At 29.5% G+C, this 18784-nt stretch overlaps 1 non-coding gene across 1 annotated transcript; it reads right to left on the bottom strand.

Annotated features, from left to right (window-relative positions):
* Positions 1-14576: 14576 nt before the first annotated feature.
* On the bottom strand, positions 14577-17817 carry LOC132803629 (28S ribosomal RNA). Its single transcript, XR_009638850.1, has one exon. It is a non-coding gene; the product is annotated as a 28S ribosomal RNA (ribosomal RNA).
* Positions 17818-18784: the final 967 nt, after the last annotated feature.

The following is an 18784-nucleotide window of genomic DNA, read 5'->3' as shown; positions in this document are numbered from 1 at the left end:
CATGACTAGCATAGGTTTCTTAATTAAAAATTCCTTTTTAACCTCACCTTGACTAAGATAAAAGTTGATCTTTTTCTTCTCTTCCTTTTGCTTCTCACTCTCGGGTTTAGAAAGCTTACCTAAGTGATGCGGCTCGGCCTTGCCCTCTTATTTGCTTATTGAAGTTGTGGGTGGCATGATGGTCTTCTCCTTTTGCTATTCGGCCTCCCTTCTTTCTTGTATTTGCACATGATTTCTAAACACCTCCCTTGGTGTCAATGGCTTAAGCTTAACTTTCTTACTTTTAAATAGGAACATAATGGAATTTTTCCGATTATAGTGTATAGTATTCTTGTCAAATTTCCACGGTCTTCCCAATAAAATATGTCCTACATGCATAGGTACAACATCACATAAAACCACATTCACATAGTTATCAATACTAAACTTTATCTTGGCTTGTTTATTTACCATCTTTCCACTGTCATTAAGCCATTGAAGTCTATATAGTTTTGGATGTTTGATTGTTGTTAACCCTAATTTCTCCACCACAAGAGTGTGTAGAAAATATTTTCCCGTTACACTTACTTTTCATCCTTATACATGGTCAAGACTCTATGTACCAAAAAACTTAACTCAACCCTTGAAGCCTTGTAAGTCACAGGTTCATCATGCTATTCTTCTTCAGATTTGTCCTCATTGTGCTCAATCTCAGCTTCTAACTCCTCATTGTCTAATTTCAGCTCTCCATTATCCTTCAACACCATTATTCTTCTATTTGGACATTGGTTGGCAATATGTCCACGGTCTTGACATTTAAAACACACAATATCATGAGCTATAGATGGTTTAGGATCATCCTTACCTTTTGGTTTTGGTGCTTATACAGGTTCAACCTAGTTGTGTCTCCTTGGCCAAACGGCACTTCTTTCCTCTTGCTTCGACTTTGGTCTTGGCTCGAATGCAGGATTGCTTCTTCAACTAGTTGAACTGGTCCTCCAACTATTTAAAGCTCCTCCATGCCATGTGTTACTACCCCTCCTCTTGAGTTGGTGCTCAATTTTGATCGCTGCTTGTAGCATCTCTTCCAACACCATATATTGTTGTAGATTCACTTAGTTTGCAATCTCTCGATTAAGCCCTCCAAGAAACCTAGCCATTGTTACCTCTCAGTCTTTATTCAAACACAACCTCATCATGAGCATTTTCATCTCCTTGTAATAATCCTCTATCAACCTGTTTCCTTGAGATAAAGATTGTAATCTCTAATGCAACATCCTATTATAATGGCTTGGTACGAATCTTTTCCTCATTGCTCCTTTCATTTATCTCTAAGTTGTTTCTAACTCGTCACTAACTCTCTTTTAGGATATTTTGCTCATTGTTCCACCACTGTAAAGCATAATATCCCAAATCTAAGGCTGTTAAGCTAACCTTTTTTGCCTCTGAATAGTTATGGCAATGAAAAATCATCTCCATACGTTCTTCCCATTCCAAGTAAGCTTCTGCATCACTCTTTCCCAAAAATGGTGGTATACTAACCTTGATATTACCTAAATCATCAAGCTTCCGCATCACTCTTTCCCAAAAATGGTGGTATACTAACCTTGATATTACCTAAATCATCATCCTCCTCGTTGTGCCTACCACACATTTGCCTTCCTTGGAGTGCAAATATGTCTTTGAAATCCTCCTCAAAATTGTCTCTAAAGTCTTCTTCTTCAATTTCCTCCCGATAACGTCCACGGTCTCCTCTTCCTCAACCACGTCCTCCTTGTGGTTCCATCCTAGGGTTTGGCCTTCTCTATTGGTACTCAAACTTGTCCATCCTTTGATTGAATTGATCAAACAGAGCATTCATCCTTTACAATTGCTCCAACACCACCTGCATGTTAGTAGGTTCTGCATAACTCCCTGATGCTCTAGACTCTCCTTTGAACCCCATAGAATCCTCTCCAAGTTCTCTTAAAGAATCACCTCCTCTTTGTAATCATGAATATCATGTTAGTAAAATAATGCAAGAAATCTCACCAAGTTCACTCCTTCATGTGTATCACTCAAATAAGGTCTCGTTCACTCATGTTTCACACTAGTTTTGGCTTTTAACCCTGTTATAAGCTCACATTCTCTTGCCTTTTTTCACTCCAAATATTATCTCAAAATTCTAATAAAACACACTTAAAATCAGCAACTAAATTACAAGTATGTCCTAATTAAACCTATCAATAAATAGAAGGAAGAAGCAAGCAAATTCCTAGTGAATTAGAAAACCTAATTTTCGGCTTTACTATCCAAAAACAAGGAAAAGTATTAAAGCAATTTTCATATTCAATAAGGAATCAAACCAAAATATTAAAAGACCATAATTCAAGGATAAAATTTAGAAAAGGGTTCAAAAAATTAACAAGAACACAATTCAAACAAAATATGAGATAGATGTTGGTTGTAGTTCTCATAATTTAGGTTTTTGTTTCAAATCCTTAAACCAATTTTAATCCAATCAATTAACACCAATATTCCAATATCCAACAACCAATATTGAATAAACAACAAATCCAACTATCACAATTGATTTTTTCCCAAATTCAAACAAACTCAAATTTGCAATTCTCAAAACCGGCCTTTTGTGCAATTTTTTTTTAACTTCGGCTTTTTTTTTTTTTATATCACAAACCGAATAATATCACACAACTTCCAGCAGCACAATCACCAAAAAAATGCAACTCCAATGCCTAGCAATTTCTCAAATTTGAATACACCTTCCAAACAAAACAAATTGAAAAAATTTAAGGTTTTGCAATATGTTTTCCGAAATTCCTTTTTATTTTTTTTTAATATATAAGTGCAACTAATTACAATTAAAAACAGCAAAGAAAAATCAACAATATACCAAATTACTAAGAACTAACATACGAAACCAACCAACAAACTAGGAAGCAAACAAAAATTTAACTAAACAAAAAGAAACCCTAATTAGGCTTTGAAGATTTAATTTTTTTTTTAATATGCAGCACATGTATGGGTAGAAACAATCTTAACCTAATGTTAAAATTGTAGAATAACACAAAAATAAAACAAAGCAAATATGATAAATCAAACCTAAACAAAATTTAGCTCCGATACCAAATGATACAAACCTGGGTCGACTCACTCCTAAACCCGTATTATATTAGTTTGGATAAAAATTAAGTTCAGATTTTCTAATCATCCTGCGATTAAAAACTTTGGTATATGTCGAAGACGTCACAATAGGTTATGGATTGTCCTATTGATAATTCAAACTTAAACACTCGCTCTTTATTCAGTATTTTAGATGTTTTAAGAAAACAAAAAGAAATCCTTTTCATAGTAATTTTTTTGAATGAATAATGTAGTGTCATTTATTGAGAAATAAGCCTTTAAATAGGCTAAAGTGACAAAATCAAAATCCTAAAACATAGGTGAAAATCAGCCAATAAAACTAAACAAAAGATGTGGCCGAATGTTATATGTCTTTCCTAATCTAATTTGTATTAATTGATTCCTTAACTTTTAAAGAGGAATTAATTAATTTACAATCACAAATATTAAAATTCAACCTTCCTAAATTAATTTTTCGAGTAAATAATTAAATAAAAATTAAAAATTAAAAACTATTTCCCAAAATAATAGTTAAATTTCATATTTGGAAAGTAGTTGACTAATTTTTCAAATAAGCTGTACTTGTCCAATCTCTAGCTAATTTAGGCTCCAAATCTGATTCAACATGCCATGTAGGATGCCTGGTAGGACTAGAACTGGTTCCCACACATTATCATTGATTGAAATTATCAAAGCTTGCTTGGAATGCAAGTAAGCTCCTTCCCAACGCCAAACTAGCTAAATCCAGCTAATGTAGAAGCTTGGACGCTAATGACATACTTGGATGCCCTTGCTTCTATCCTGGTATGATTTCATGGCCTCTTGATGAGCTCAAACACATTCATAGGCCAACAAGCTCACCCCTTACTGTCAGGAGTCCTCAAATGTTGCAAACAGCTTCTTGGGTCCATTTCTGCCTTTATAACTTGGATACTCAACACGAGCTTAGAATCTTCTGATATTAATACGCCTTCTTGAGATTTAATTACATTTTGTATGAAGCTAACAAGATTTTTCTTAAACCTTTTCGCTTGAACCCTAGTAATTGATTCGGTCTTCAATTGCATAGGATCAGCACTTCAGCGAGTAGTTGATTGTATAGGTACGGGTGGGTTCTCATCATTAGTGAATCCAGTATGACTGATGATCAAAAATGGAAGAAATATCAGTGATATGTGCTCGTTGACGGTGACAAAGGTAAAAGAAAGTAGAAACCCAGAAAAGCAGCTAACCCGACTATTTAACTCTTCTTATTTTACTTCATATTACAAATTAATATATTTAACAAATATTTACATACATATAAATAAAACAAAAAATTAAATACAATTTCAAAAATTTTATTAAATTTTACATCGTCTAGCTCTTTTAAATTAAAAAATAATTAATTTTGCTAAAATTTTATTAGTTCACAAAATAACTAATTAAAAAATAAAACACAAAAATATTAAATAAATATATTAATCATTTTGCTTCGTATTGCTAATTAATATATTTGATATTTATATACATAAAATAAAAAATAAAAATAATTAAAACACAAATAAATAACTTAACAGTGACACTTTTGATGTTAAGAGCAATGCCTGATTGTTTTCTATTTTAAAATAACTAAATTTATCAACCATTTTGTTAAATTAAAAAATCATTAATTTAAAATTGACACATAAATAAATTAAATGCATAGAATAATTATTTTGCATCATATTGCTAATTAATATATTTAATATTTATATGTATATGAATAAAAGTTAAAATTAAATAAAATTCTAAAAATTAAGACAATAGAAAGTGCTTTTGATGTTACAAGCGTCGTCTAATGATTTTAAATTATAAAATTTTAATTTTGTCAAACTCTTATTAATTTAAAATTGAAGCACAAACAAATTAGACAAATAGATTAATTGTTGTACTTCATATTACTAATTAATATATTTAATATCTGTATACATATGAATCAGACAAAAAATTAAATAGAATTCCAAAAATTAAGACAATAAGCGACATTTTTTTATGTTAAAAGCATTGGCTAATCCTTTTAAAGTACAAAATAATACATTTTATGAAAATTTTTATTAATTTAAAAAATAATTAATTTAAAATCGAAATACAAATAAATTAAATGAATAGATTAACTATTTTGCTTCATGTTGCTATTTAATATACTTAATATTTATATATATAATATTAAAAGAAAAAACTAATTTAAATACTAAAAGTTAACACAATAGGTTACCCTTTTAATGCTAAAAGCATTGCCTGATACTTTTCAATTTTAAAATAATTAAATTTATGAAATTTTTTATTAATTTAAAAAATCATTAATTAAAAATTGAAACACGAATTAATTGAAAGCATAGATAAATTGTTTTACTTCATATTGTTCATTAATGTATTTAATATATATATATATATATATACACATATGAATAAAACATAAAATTAAAGAAAATTTCAAAAATTAAAAGAATATGCGATGCTTTTGATGTTAAAAGTATTACCTAGCGCTTTTAAATTATAAAATAATTAATTTTGTCAAAATTTTATTAGTTAAAAATAATTAATTTAAAAATGAAACACAAAAAAAAAAAAATCAATGTATACTTGTTTTAGTTTATTTTGCTAACCAATATATTTAATATTTATATACATAAAATAAAAAATAAAATTAATTAAAATAAAAAATATAACTTCACAATGAAACTTTTGATGCTGAAAGCGATGCTTGATTGTTTTCAATTTTAAAATAAATAAATTTATCAAACATTTTATTAATTTAAAATCGAAATACAAATAAATTAAATGAATAGATTAACTATTTTGCTTCATGTTGCTATTTAATATACTTGATATTTATATATATAATATTAAAAGAAAAAACTAATTTAAATACTAAAAGTTAACACAATAGGTTACCCTTTTAATGCTAAAAGCATTGCCTGATACTTTTTAATTTTAAAATAATTAAATTTATGAAATTTTTTATTAATTTGAAAAATCATTAATTAAAAATTGAAACACGAATTAATTGAAAGCATAGATAAATTGTTTTACTTCATATTGTTAATTAATATATTTAATATATATATATATACACATATGAATAAAACATAAAATTAAAGAAAATTTCAAAAATTAAAAGAATAGGCGATGCTTTTGATGTTAAAAGTATTACCTAGCGCTTTTAAATTATAAAATAATTAATTTTGTCAAAATTTTATTAGTTTAAAAATAATTAATTTAAAAATGAAACACAAAAAAAAAAAATCAATGTATACTTGTTTTAGTTTATTTTGCTAACCAATATATTTAATATTTATATACATAAAATAAAAAATAAAATTAATTAAAATAAAAAATATAACTTAACAATGAAACTTTTGATGCTGAAAGCGATGCTTGATTGTTTTCAATTTTAAAATAAATAAATTTATCAAACATTTTATTAATTTAAAAAATTATTAATTTAAAATTGAAACACAAATAAATTAAATGCATTGATTAATTTTTTTACTTCCAATTGCTAATTAATTTATTTAATATTTATATCCACATAAATAAAACATAAAATTAAATACAATTCCAAAAATTAAGACAATAGGCAATGTTTTTTATGCTAAAAGCGCCACCTAATGCTTTTAAATTATAAAATATTTAATTATATCAAACTCTTGCTAATCTAAAAATAATTAATTTAAATTTAAGCATAAATAAATTACATGAATAGATTAATTGTTTTGCTTGATATTAGTAATTAATATACATATGAATAAAATAAAAAATTAAACAGAATTCCAAAAATTAAGATAATAGGTGACTTTTTTTTTATGTTAAAAGCATCAGCTAATCCTTTTAAATTATAAAATAATTAATTCTGTTAAAATTTTTATTAATTTTAAAAATAATTAATTTAAAATTGAAATACAAATAAATTAAATGAATAGATTAATTATTTTGCTTCATGTGGCTATTTAATATACATAATATTAAAATAGAAAATTAATTAAAATACCAAAAATTAACACAACAGGTTATGCCTTTGATACTAAAAGTATCGCCTGATGCTTTTCAATTTTAAAATAATTAAACTTATTAAACTTTTAATTAATTTAAAATATCATTAATTAAAAATTGAAACACGAATTAATTGAAAGTATATATTAATTATTTTGCTTAATATTATTAATTAATATATTTAATATATATGCATATGAATAAAACATAAAATTAAATAAAATTTTAAAAGATTAAAAGAATAGACAACGCTTTTGAAGTTAAAAGCATCGCCTAGTACTCTTAAATTTAGAATAATTAATTTTGCCAAAATTTTATTAGTTTAAAAAATAATTACTAAAAAATGAAGCGCAAAAAAGTTAGAAAGATATATTAATTATTTTACTTCATATTGCTAATTGATATATTTAATATTTATATATATAAAATAAGAAATAAAATTTATTAAAATACAAAAAATTAACCTAGTAGTGACACTTTTGACGCCTGATTGTTTTCAATTTTAAAATAATTAAAATTTTCAAATATTTTATTAATTTAAAAAATTATTAATTTAAAATTGAAATATAAATAAATTAATTGCATAGATTAATTTTTTTGCTTGTAATTGCTAATTAATATAGTTAATATTTAAATTCGTATGAATAAAATATAAAATTAAATACAATTCCAAAAATTAAGACAATGGACAATGTTTTTTTTGGCTAACAGTGATCTCTAATGCTTTTAAATTATATACTTAATTTTACCAAAGTCTTATTAATTTAAAAATAATTAATTTAAACATGAAGTACGGATAAATTACACGTATAGATTAATTGTTTTGCTTCATATTACTAATTAATATATTGAATATTTTTATACATATGAATAAAATAAAAAATTAAATAGAATTTCAAAAATTAAGACAATAGACAACGTTTATGGTTGTTTTCAATTTTAAAATAGTTAAATGTATTAAATATTTTATTAATTTTAAAAAGTATTAATTTAAAATTGAACACAAATAAATTAAATGCATAGATTCATTATTTTGCATCATGTTGCTAATTAATATATTTAATATGTATATGCATATGAATAAAACTCTAAATTAAATAAAATTCCAAGAATTAAGAAAATTGGCAATGCTTTTGATATTAGAAGTATCGCTTAATGATTTTAAATTATAAAATATTTAATTTTGTCAAAATCTTATTAATTTAAAAGTGAAGCATGAACAAATTAGATGAATAGATTAATTGTTTCGCTTCATATTACTAATTAATATATTTAATATTTATATATATATGAACAAAATAAAAAAATTAAATAGAATTCCAAAAATTAAGATAGTAGGTGACGTTTTTAATGTTAAAAACATCAGCTAATCCTTTTAAATTATAAAATAATTAATTTTGTGAAAATATTTATTAATTTAAAAAATAATTCATTTAAAATCAAAATACAAATAAATAATTATTTTATTTCATGTTGTTATTTAATATACTTAATATTTATATACATACTATTAAAACAAATAATTAATTAAAATACCAAAAATTAACACAGCAGATTACGATTTTGATGCTAAAAGCGTGCTTGATGCCTTACAATTCTAAAATAATTAAATTTATTAAACGTTTTATTAGTTTAAAAAATCATTAATTAATTGAAAGCATAGATTAATTATTTTGCTTTATATTGCTAATTAATATATTTAATATATATATATATATATACACATATGAATAAAACATAAAATTAAATAAAATTTTAAAAATTAAGAGAATAAGGGATGCTTTTGATGTTAAAGTATCGCCTAGCGCTTTTATATTACAAAATAATTAGTTTGTTCCAAAATTTCTTTAGTTTAAAAGATAATTAATTTAAAAATAAAACATAAAAAATAAATTAGTCATTTTGTTTCATATTACTAATTAACATGTTTAATATTTATACACATAAAATAAAAAAATTTAATTAAAATGTAAAAAATTAACTCAACAAGCGGCAATTACTAAAAGCGACGCCTGATTGTTTTCAATTTTATAATACTGAAATTTATTAATTTTAAAAAATCATTAATTTAAAATTGAAACACAAATAAATTAAATACATAGATCAAGTATGTTAATTTATATTGCTAATTAATAATTTCAACAATTAAGACAACATGTAATGCTTTTAATGTTAAAAGTATCGTCCAACGCTTTTTAATTATAAAATACCTAATTTCATGAAGCTTTTATTAATGTAAGAAAATATTTTATTTAAAATTGAAAAAGAAATAAATTACACGAATAAATTAATTATTTTTCTTCATATTACTAATTAATATATTTAATATTTATATGCATATGAATAAAACTTAAAATTAAATAAAATTCAAAGAATTAAGATAATAGGAAATGCTTTTGATGTTAAAAGTATTGTCTAATTCTTTTAAATTATAAAATAATTAATCTTGTCAAAATTCATTAATTTCAAAAATAATTAATTTAAAATTGAAACACAAATAAATAAATTAAATAGGTCAATTATTGTGTTTTATATTTCTATTTAATATATTTAATATTTATATACATAATATTAAAGCATAAAATTAAATAAAATACTAAAAGTTAACACAGCAGGTTATGCTTTTGATGCTAAAAGTATCATCTGGTGCTTCTAAACTTTAAAATAATTAAATTTATTAAATTTTTTATTAATTCAAAATTGAAATACAAATTAACTGAAAGGTATAGATTGATTATTTTTCTTCATATTATTAATTAATATATTTAATATATATGCACATATGAATAAAACATAAAGTTAAATAAAATTTAAAAAGTTAAGAGAATAAGCGATGCTTTTTATGCTAAAAGTATCGTCTAATACTTTTAAATTTTAAAATAATTAATTTTACCAAAATTTTCTTAGTCTAAAAATAATTGATTTATAAATTAAGCACAAATAAATTAAATGAATATATAATTATTTTATTTCATATTGCTAATTAATATATTTAATATTTATATACGTAATAATAAAAAATAAAATTAATACAGCAGGCGACACTATTGATGCTTAAAGCGTCGCATGATAGTTTTCAATTTTAAAATAATTAAATTTATCAAATTTTTTATTAATTTAACAAATCATTAATTTAAAATTGAAACACAAATAAATTGGATGCATAGATTAATTATTTTGCTTCATATTGATAATTAATATATCTACAATATGTATACATATGAATAAAATATAAAGTTATATCAAATTCCAAGATTTAAGACAATAGACAATGCTTTTGATGTTAAAAGCATCATCTAATACTTTTAACTTATTTAATTTTGTCAAGCTCTTATTAATTCAAAAAATAATTTATTTAAAATTGAAAAACAAATAAATTATGTGAATACATTAATTGTTTTACCTCATATTACTATATAATATATTTAACATTTATATAAATATGAATAAAACATATAATTAATTAAAATTTCAAAAATTAAGACAGTAGGTGATGCTTTTGATGTAAAAGTGTTGCCTAATCTTTTGAAATTATAAAATAATTAATTTTGTCAAAATTTTATTATTTTAAAAAAGAATTAATTTAAAATTATAACAAAAATAAATTAAATAGATAGATTAATTACTTTGCTTCATATTGCTATTTAATATGCTTAATCTTTATATACATAATATTAAAACATGAAATTAATTAAAATACTAAAACGTAATAGAATGGGCTATGCTTTTGAAATAGTTAAACTTATGAAACTTTATAATCATTTAAAAAATCATTAATTTAAAATTTAAACACAATTAAATTAAATGCATATATTAATTATTTTGCTTCTTATTACTAATTAATTCATTTAATATTTATATGCATATGAATAAAATATAAAATTAAATAAAATTCCAAAAATTAAGACAATAGGCTATGTATTTGATGTTAAAAGCGTCGCTTAATGCTTTTCAATTTTAAAGCAATCAAAGTTCTCAAACTTTATTTTAATTTAAAAAATTATTAATTTAAATTAAAACACAAATAAATTAAATGCATAAATTAATTATTTTGCTACGCTTATGTATGTAAATAATTTAAGGCATTAAAATGCAAAACATATGTTGATCTACATCTATATCATGTGTGTACCATTGTGTGACAACGTTAAAAATTTTAGTAACGATAAAAATATCGAGGGCTCAAAATATAGAAATATCTATAAAAATTATCAAATATCAAGAAAAATAAATTAAAAAATGATGGAAAAAGAGAAAGAAGAAAAGGCGACGCTATTGGAAACTGAGTTGCTTATTTCTTTATTTAAAAAAGGGTTGCCTATTTGTATATTAAGCATCCTCTAAAACTTGAAGGTCTCTTAAATTATATTTTTGTATTTAAAAAAAGCAAACAGATGATGCAAGTACTTCGTTTAGCGTTGCCTATTATTTGTTTTTAAGGGAATAGGTGACATAATAACTTCTTAGTGTCGCCTATTTTTTTCTTTTTTCTCTAAATAAGTTTTTTCCAAGTACAATTTATTCTCTATTTAAAATTATAAACCTCTTAAATTATATTTTCTTTTTTTTTTTGATTAAAAAGGAACCGGTGATGCAATTACTTCGTTTAGCGTCGCCTGTTCTTTGTTTTTTATGGAAATTGGCGATGCAATGACTTTTTTAAGCATTACCTGTTCTTTTTTTTTTCTTTAAATATTTTTTTTCCAAGTACAGTTTATTTTCTGTTTAAACTTGCTTATTCATAAATTGTATTTTTTTTTTTTGTCGTCTGTTCTTTGTTTTTAAGGGAACAGGCGTTGCAATAATTTCTTTTAGTGTCACCTATTTTTTTTTTCTTTAAATAATTTTTTTCCAAATATAGTTTATTTTTTGTTTAAGCTTTCAGATCTCTTAAATTGTATTTTATTTTATTTTATTTTATTAAATTAGGGAACATGCGATGCAGTTACTTGGCTTAACGTTGCCTGTTCTTTTCTTTTTTTTTTTTAAATGAAACAAGCAACGTAATAACTTCTTTTAGCGTTGCCTTTTTGTTTTCTTTTTTCTTTAAATAAATTTTTTTTCCAAGTACAGTTTTTTTTTTGTTTAAACTTGTAGATCTCTTAAATTATATTTTCGTTTTTTATTTTTTAAAAAAGGAACAAGCAATGCAATTACTTCTTTAAGCATTGCTTGTTCTTTGTTTTATTTTTTTTTTCTTTAAACAGTATTTTTTTTTCAACTTCAAATAATTTCTGAAAATATTTAAGCAATATAACTGAGATGGTTGTTCAATTATTTTATTTTTCATGTATAATTTATTTTCTGTTTAAACTTGCAAATATCTTAAATTGTATTTTTAATTTTTTTTAAAAGGGAACAGGTGACGCAATTACTTCGTTTAGCGTCACCTGTTCTTTGTTTTTTAAAGGAACAGGCGATGCAACAACTTCTTTTCACATCGCCTCTTTGTTTTTCTTTTTTCATTAAATAATTTTTTTCCAAGTACAGATTATTTTCTATTTAAACTTACAAATCTATTAAATTGTATTTTCGTTTCTTTTTTTAAATGAATAGGTGATGCAGTTATTTCTTTTAGTGTCGCTTGTTTTTTTTTTTTTTCTTTAAAAATGATTTTTTTCAACTTCAAATAAGCAGTGAAAATATTTAAGCAATATAACTGAGGTGGTTGTTCGATTATTTGTTTTTTATGTATACTTTATTTTCTGTGTAAACTTACAAATCTCTTAAATTATATTTTTATTTTTATTTAAAAAAAAAGGAACAGGCAACGAAACTACTTCGTTTAGCGTCACCTGTTCTCTATTTTTAAGAGAACAGGTGATGCAATATCTTCTTTTCGCATCGTCTGTTCTTTTTTTCTTTTTTCTTTAAATAATTTTTTTCGAAGTACAATTGATTTTCTGTTTAAACTTGCAAATCTCTTAAATTGCATTTGTTTTTTCAACTTCAAATAAGCAATGAAAATATTTAAGCAATATAACCAGCTTATTAATTTTTCTTAACATTTTAAGTAATATTTTAAGTGTTTATTTGAAGATGAACAATCATAAAAAATAAAAAATAACACATCAAAAAGGCAATGCATTTTTAAGGTAATGCGTCGTCTGTTTTCTTTTGTTTAAAAAAAAAAAAAAAAAGAGACTTGCAAATGTATTAGCAAATAAACTTGACTTGAAAAACAAAAATATTAAACAACCACTTTAGTATTTTTCCTTCACATTTTTAAGAAATATTTTCAGTGTTTATTTGTTAATGAACAACAAAAGAACTAATTAAAAAACCCAAAAAGAAAAAAATTATGATTGGACGTACAGGCAACGCGGCCCACACGGTAGGAATTGAACTTCAAGGCGGCCCACATGGTACGTCTACCGCACAGGCTTGGCTAACGACACGTGCCTTTGAGGGCCAAGGAATGATGTGATTCCGCCCGAGCCCGCTCCACCGATAACCCGCTGGGGTGCTGACTCGACACGGATGAAGACTAGGCCAATCACAAGAGCTCAAATTAAGAGATTTAAGGGCAACCTGGGAGTATTTATACAGAGGGTAATCAATCTCAACAGAGCTTGTCCATACTTGAAGATACAAAGCCTATTCGAAGCATCCAAGTGGTGGAAGCCGATACAGACCCGGGTGACGGTTTTGGTACATTTTTGGAGTCCGGGAAGCATGAAATGGTTCCAATGATTTATGGGTTCAATACATATGCCTAAGAGGTCATGGAATCAAGTTAAAGCAGCCTCAAATGCAATCAAAAAGGGCTTGTACGGACAGCATCAACAATTTGGCCGAATTTGCTGTATTGCTTGCTGGCTTTACTGTATTTTACTGTTTTAGCCTTTTCTTATTTTTCCAAGCATGGGCAACGTGTGGGACTTCATATTCAGCTTATTTGGCATCCTACAAAGCATCTAGAAGCTGATTTGAAGCTCAAAGAGGTCAAAGATTGATCAAAGTCAACTTGATCAAAAAGGCTAGCATTTTTAGTTTCCTACTTTGTTTTTACTTTTTGTTTTAGGAAACTACCATTACTTTTTGGTTTTTATTTACTTATTTTCTGGAAAAATAACTTTAGGAAGGTTTTTATTTTATTCTTTCAAGGTTTTTATTTTATTCTTTCCATTGTAAATTAATTAATTCCTAATTTAATATAAAGGAATTAATTAATCAAACTTAGATTAGGAAAGGAAGTATAGTTTCAGCCAACTAGGTTTCTTTATGTGTGGTGGCTGGTTTTCTTTTGTTTTTAGGGTTTTATTTCGTGGCTTTGTAGCCTATTTAAAGGCTTATTTTTCAATAAGAAAAAACTTTGATTTGATTAAGAAAATACTTGTGAGATTAATTAACTCTTTGTTCTTTGAGAACACCTAAAACACTATTAGAGAATTGGTTGTTTTAGCTTGACTTATCAATAGGTTTTCCATCCCCTATTGTGGCGTCTACATTATACCAAGGTTTCTAACCACAGGCTGGTTAGGGGTTGAGGTCCATTCCATTAGAACTTGAACTTAATTAAAGATCCGAGCTAATATAATACGGGTTTAGGAGCAGGTCGTCCTAGGTTCGTATCACAAGGCCCTTACTATTGGTTGGCAAACGGGTAGTGAGCACATACATTGCTTCTAGCTAGGATTCTGACTTAGAGTGTTCAGTCATAATCTAGCACACGGTGGTTTCGCACCACTGGCTTTTCAACCAAGCGCGATTGCTAATTGTGCGAATTCACAGTTCCTCTCGTACTAGATTGAATTACTATTGTGACACTATCATCAGTAGGGTAAACCTAACCTATCTCACGACGGTCTAAGCCCAGCCCATGTTCCCTATTGGTGGGTAAACAATCCAACACTTAGTGAATTCTGCTTCATAATGATAGGAAGAGCCAACATCGAAAGATCAAAAAGCAACGTCGCTATGAACGCTTGGCTGCCATAAGCCAGTTATTCCTGTGGTAACTTTTCTGACACCCCTAGCTTCAAATTCCAAAGTCTAAAGGATCGATAGGCCACGCTTTCATGCTTCGTATTCGTACTAGAAATCATAATCAAACTAGCTTTTACCTTTTTGTTCCACATGAGATTTCTATTCTCTTTGAGCTTATCTTAGGACTCCTGCATTATCTTTTAACATATGTGTCACCCTAGCCAAACTCCTCACTTGACAATGTTTTTCGCCCGGATCGGCCAGCCAAGATAGGCCTTGGGTCCAAAAAGAGGGGCAGTGCCCCGCTTCTGATTCATGGAATAAGTAAAATAACGTTAAAAGTAGTGGTATTTCACTTTCGCTGTTTCCGGCTCCCACTTATACTATACCTCTCAAGTCATTTCACAAAGTTAGACTAGAGTCAAGCTCAACGGGTCTTCTTTCCCTGCTAATTCTGCCAAGCTAGTTCCCTTGGCTGTGGTCTCCTTAGATAGTATACAGGGACAGTGGGAATCTTGTTAATCCATTCATGCGCATCACTAATTCGATGATGAGGCATTTAGCTACCTTAAGAGAGTCATAGTTACACCCACCATTTACCCGTGCTTGGTTGAATTTCTTTGCTTTGACATTCAGAGCACTAGGCGGAAATCACATTGTGTGAGCATCCGCATGGACCATTGCAATGCTTTGTTTTAATTAAACAGTCGGATTACCCTTGTCTGTACCAGTTCTGAGTCGACTGTTCGATGCCTGGGGAAGGGCCCCCAAAGGGACCTTATCCCATTCTGTCCCCCGATCGGCATGCGGTAAACCACTCCCGCCGCTGGAGCAACTTGAGTAGTCCACCGATAGTCGATGGGTTCGGGACTAGGACCCCTATGCCCAGCCCTCAGAGCCAATCCTTTTACGGATCCATTTTGCCAACTTCCCTTGCCTTCATTATTCCATTGGCCAGAGGCTGTTCACTTTGGAGACCTAATGCGGTTATGAATATGATCGGGCATGGTAGGCGCTCGGTCCTCTGGAGTTTCAAGGGCCTCCGGGGGCGCACTGGACACCACTCGACGTGCAGTGCTCTTCCAGCCGCTAGACCCTACCTACGGCTAAGTCATTTCCAGGGTGGGTAGGCTATTAAATAGAAAAGATAACTCTTCCCAAGGCCCCCACTGATGTCTTTGGACTCCTTAATGTTGCCATCAATCACCATGTCCGAGTTCAGGAATGTTAACCCGATTCCCTTTCGAAATTCAAGCTGATCACGCTATCAGACGGGCTTCCCCCATTTCTTAGGATAGACTAACCCATGTGCAAGTGCCGTTCACATGGAATCTTTCCCCTCTTTGGCCTTCAAAGTTCTCATTTGAATATTTACTACTACCACCAAGATTTTCATCGAAGGCGACTCCACTCGGGCTCGCACCCTAGGTTTTACAGCGACCGCCGTGCCCTCCTACTCATCGGGGCCTAGTGCACTTCAGCACCATCCATTTTCAGGGCTAGTTGATTCGGCAAGTGAGTTGTTACACACTCCTAAGTAGATTTCGATTTCCATGACCATCGTCTTGCTATCGTAATCGACCAACACACTTATGGGTTCTACATTAGTGCATAGTTGGGCACTGTAACCCAGCTTCAAGTTCATCCCACATCGCCAGTTTTGCTTACCAAAAATGGTCCACTTGGAGCCCTTGATTCTGTAGTGCGGCTCAATGGAGCATCTGCTCCATCCTACCTATTTAAAGTTTGAGAATAGGTCGAGGGCATTGCACCTTTGATGCCTCTAATCATTGGCTTTACCTGATAGAACTCATCTGCGGGCTCTAGCTATCCTAAGGGAAACTTCGGAGGGAACCAGCTACTAGACGATTTGATTAGTCTTTCGCCTTTATACCTAAGTCAGACGAACGATTTGCACGTTAGTATTGCTGCAGACCTCCACCAAAGTTTCTTCTGGCTTCGCCCACTTAGGGATAGTTCACCATCTTTTGGGTCCCAACAGACATGCTCTCACTCGAACCCTTCTCAGAAGATCAAGGTCGATCAGTGGTGCAACTAGCATGGGGATCCCGCCATTCAGCTTCCTTGTGCTTTATGGGTTTACTGGCCTATTGACTTGCACACATGCCACATGTCAGACTCCTTGGTCTGTGTTTCAAGACGGGCCAAATGGGGAGCCCATAGGTCAGCGCCAAAAGCGCGCAGGTGCCGAAGCACACCACGACAGTGCTTGCTGCCAACCACGATCGCAGCAACAATGTCTCCATCAGCATATGTATAGCCCGAGCTTGGGCCACCATCGTAATCCACATCAGTCTGTGCCTTGAGTCCATTGGTAGACCGGCTTTCACCGTTCCGTATCTGACTGAGGCACATCGTCGGCCCCCATCCGCTTCCCTCCCGATGATTTCAAGCACTCTTTGACTTTCTTTTCAAAGTCCTTTTCATCTTTCCCTCGCAGTACTTGTTTGCTATAGGTCTCTTGCTAACATTTAGCTTTGGATGGAATTTACCACCTGATATGGGCTGAATTCCCACACAACCCAACTCGCTGATAGTGCCTCGTGGCATGACAGGGTCCGGGCACAATAGGGCTCTCACCCTCTCCGGTGCCCCCTTCCAAGGGACTTGAGCTTGGTCCGCCACTGAGGACGCTTCTTCAGACTACAATTCGAAAACCGAGGGTGCTCGTTACTAGGGAAATCCTTGTAAGCTTCTTTTACTCCACTTATTGATATTCTTAAACTTAGCGGGTAGCCCCACCAGGTCAGGTTGGAGACGACGCACAGGTGGTGCATTGGGGTCTCTATAAGGCCACAACAGCGATCCATGCATTCAATAATCATGCTACAAATCTTACCTTGAATTTCACATCGGGTGTGGAAGATGTTCTCTCTTTGAATTTCATCCTCATCTTTGTATGCAGTAAGTACTCTCCTAGAAAGCAAGATTAATTCAGCATTGGATGCTTGCAAGGTTTCGGGTTCATCCTCCAAGTCCTCCTCCTCTTGCTTGGCTTCATCCTCACTTTCTTCACTTTCCGATTCTAGCTCGTCATTGCCCTTTAACACCATGATTCTTCTATTCGGGCATTGGCTAGCGATGTGTCCTCCTCCCTGACACTTAAAACACACAACATCATGAGTTCTAGAAGGTTTAGGATCTAATTTTACCTCGTTCTTTGGTGCTTGGACAGATTTGGTTCTAGTCTCCTTCCTTGGCCACTTTGAACTTTCTTCTTTGACTTTCGGCTTTGGCTTGCTTTCATAGATGGGATTGTTCCTCCAGCCACTAGAATTGGACCTTCCACTGCTGGAAACACCTCCAAACCATGATCTTACACCCCTCCTCTTGAATTGATGCTCTAATTTAATAGCCACTTGCAACATCTCCTCCAATTCCACATATTGTTGCAATTCTAGTCGATTGGCTATTTCACGATTCAAACCACCAAGAAACCTTGCCATGGTTGCTTCCTTATCTTCATTCAAGTTCAATCTCTTCATAAGCATCTCCATCTCCTTGTAATAATCCTCCACGGATCCATGTCCTTGAGATAAAGATTGAAGTCTTTGATGCAGCAACCTATGATAGTGTGATGGTACGAATCGCTTCCGCATGGCTCCTTTCAGTTGTCGCCATGTAGTAATCAAGTCATCACCAACTCTCCTTTGGGTGTTTTGCTCATTGGTCCACCATTGGAGTGCATAATGGCCAAACTCCATTGCTGCCAATTTCACCT

Source organism: Ziziphus jujuba, chromosome 4 (genome assembly GCF_031755915.1).
Source record: "Ziziphus jujuba cultivar Dongzao chromosome 4, ASM3175591v1".
NCBI lineage: Eukaryota > Viridiplantae > Streptophyta > Magnoliopsida > Rosales > Rhamnaceae > Ziziphus > Ziziphus jujuba.
The sequence above is the reverse complement of the archived record's forward strand: the minus strand, read 5'-3'. Positions and strand labels throughout refer to the sequence as shown.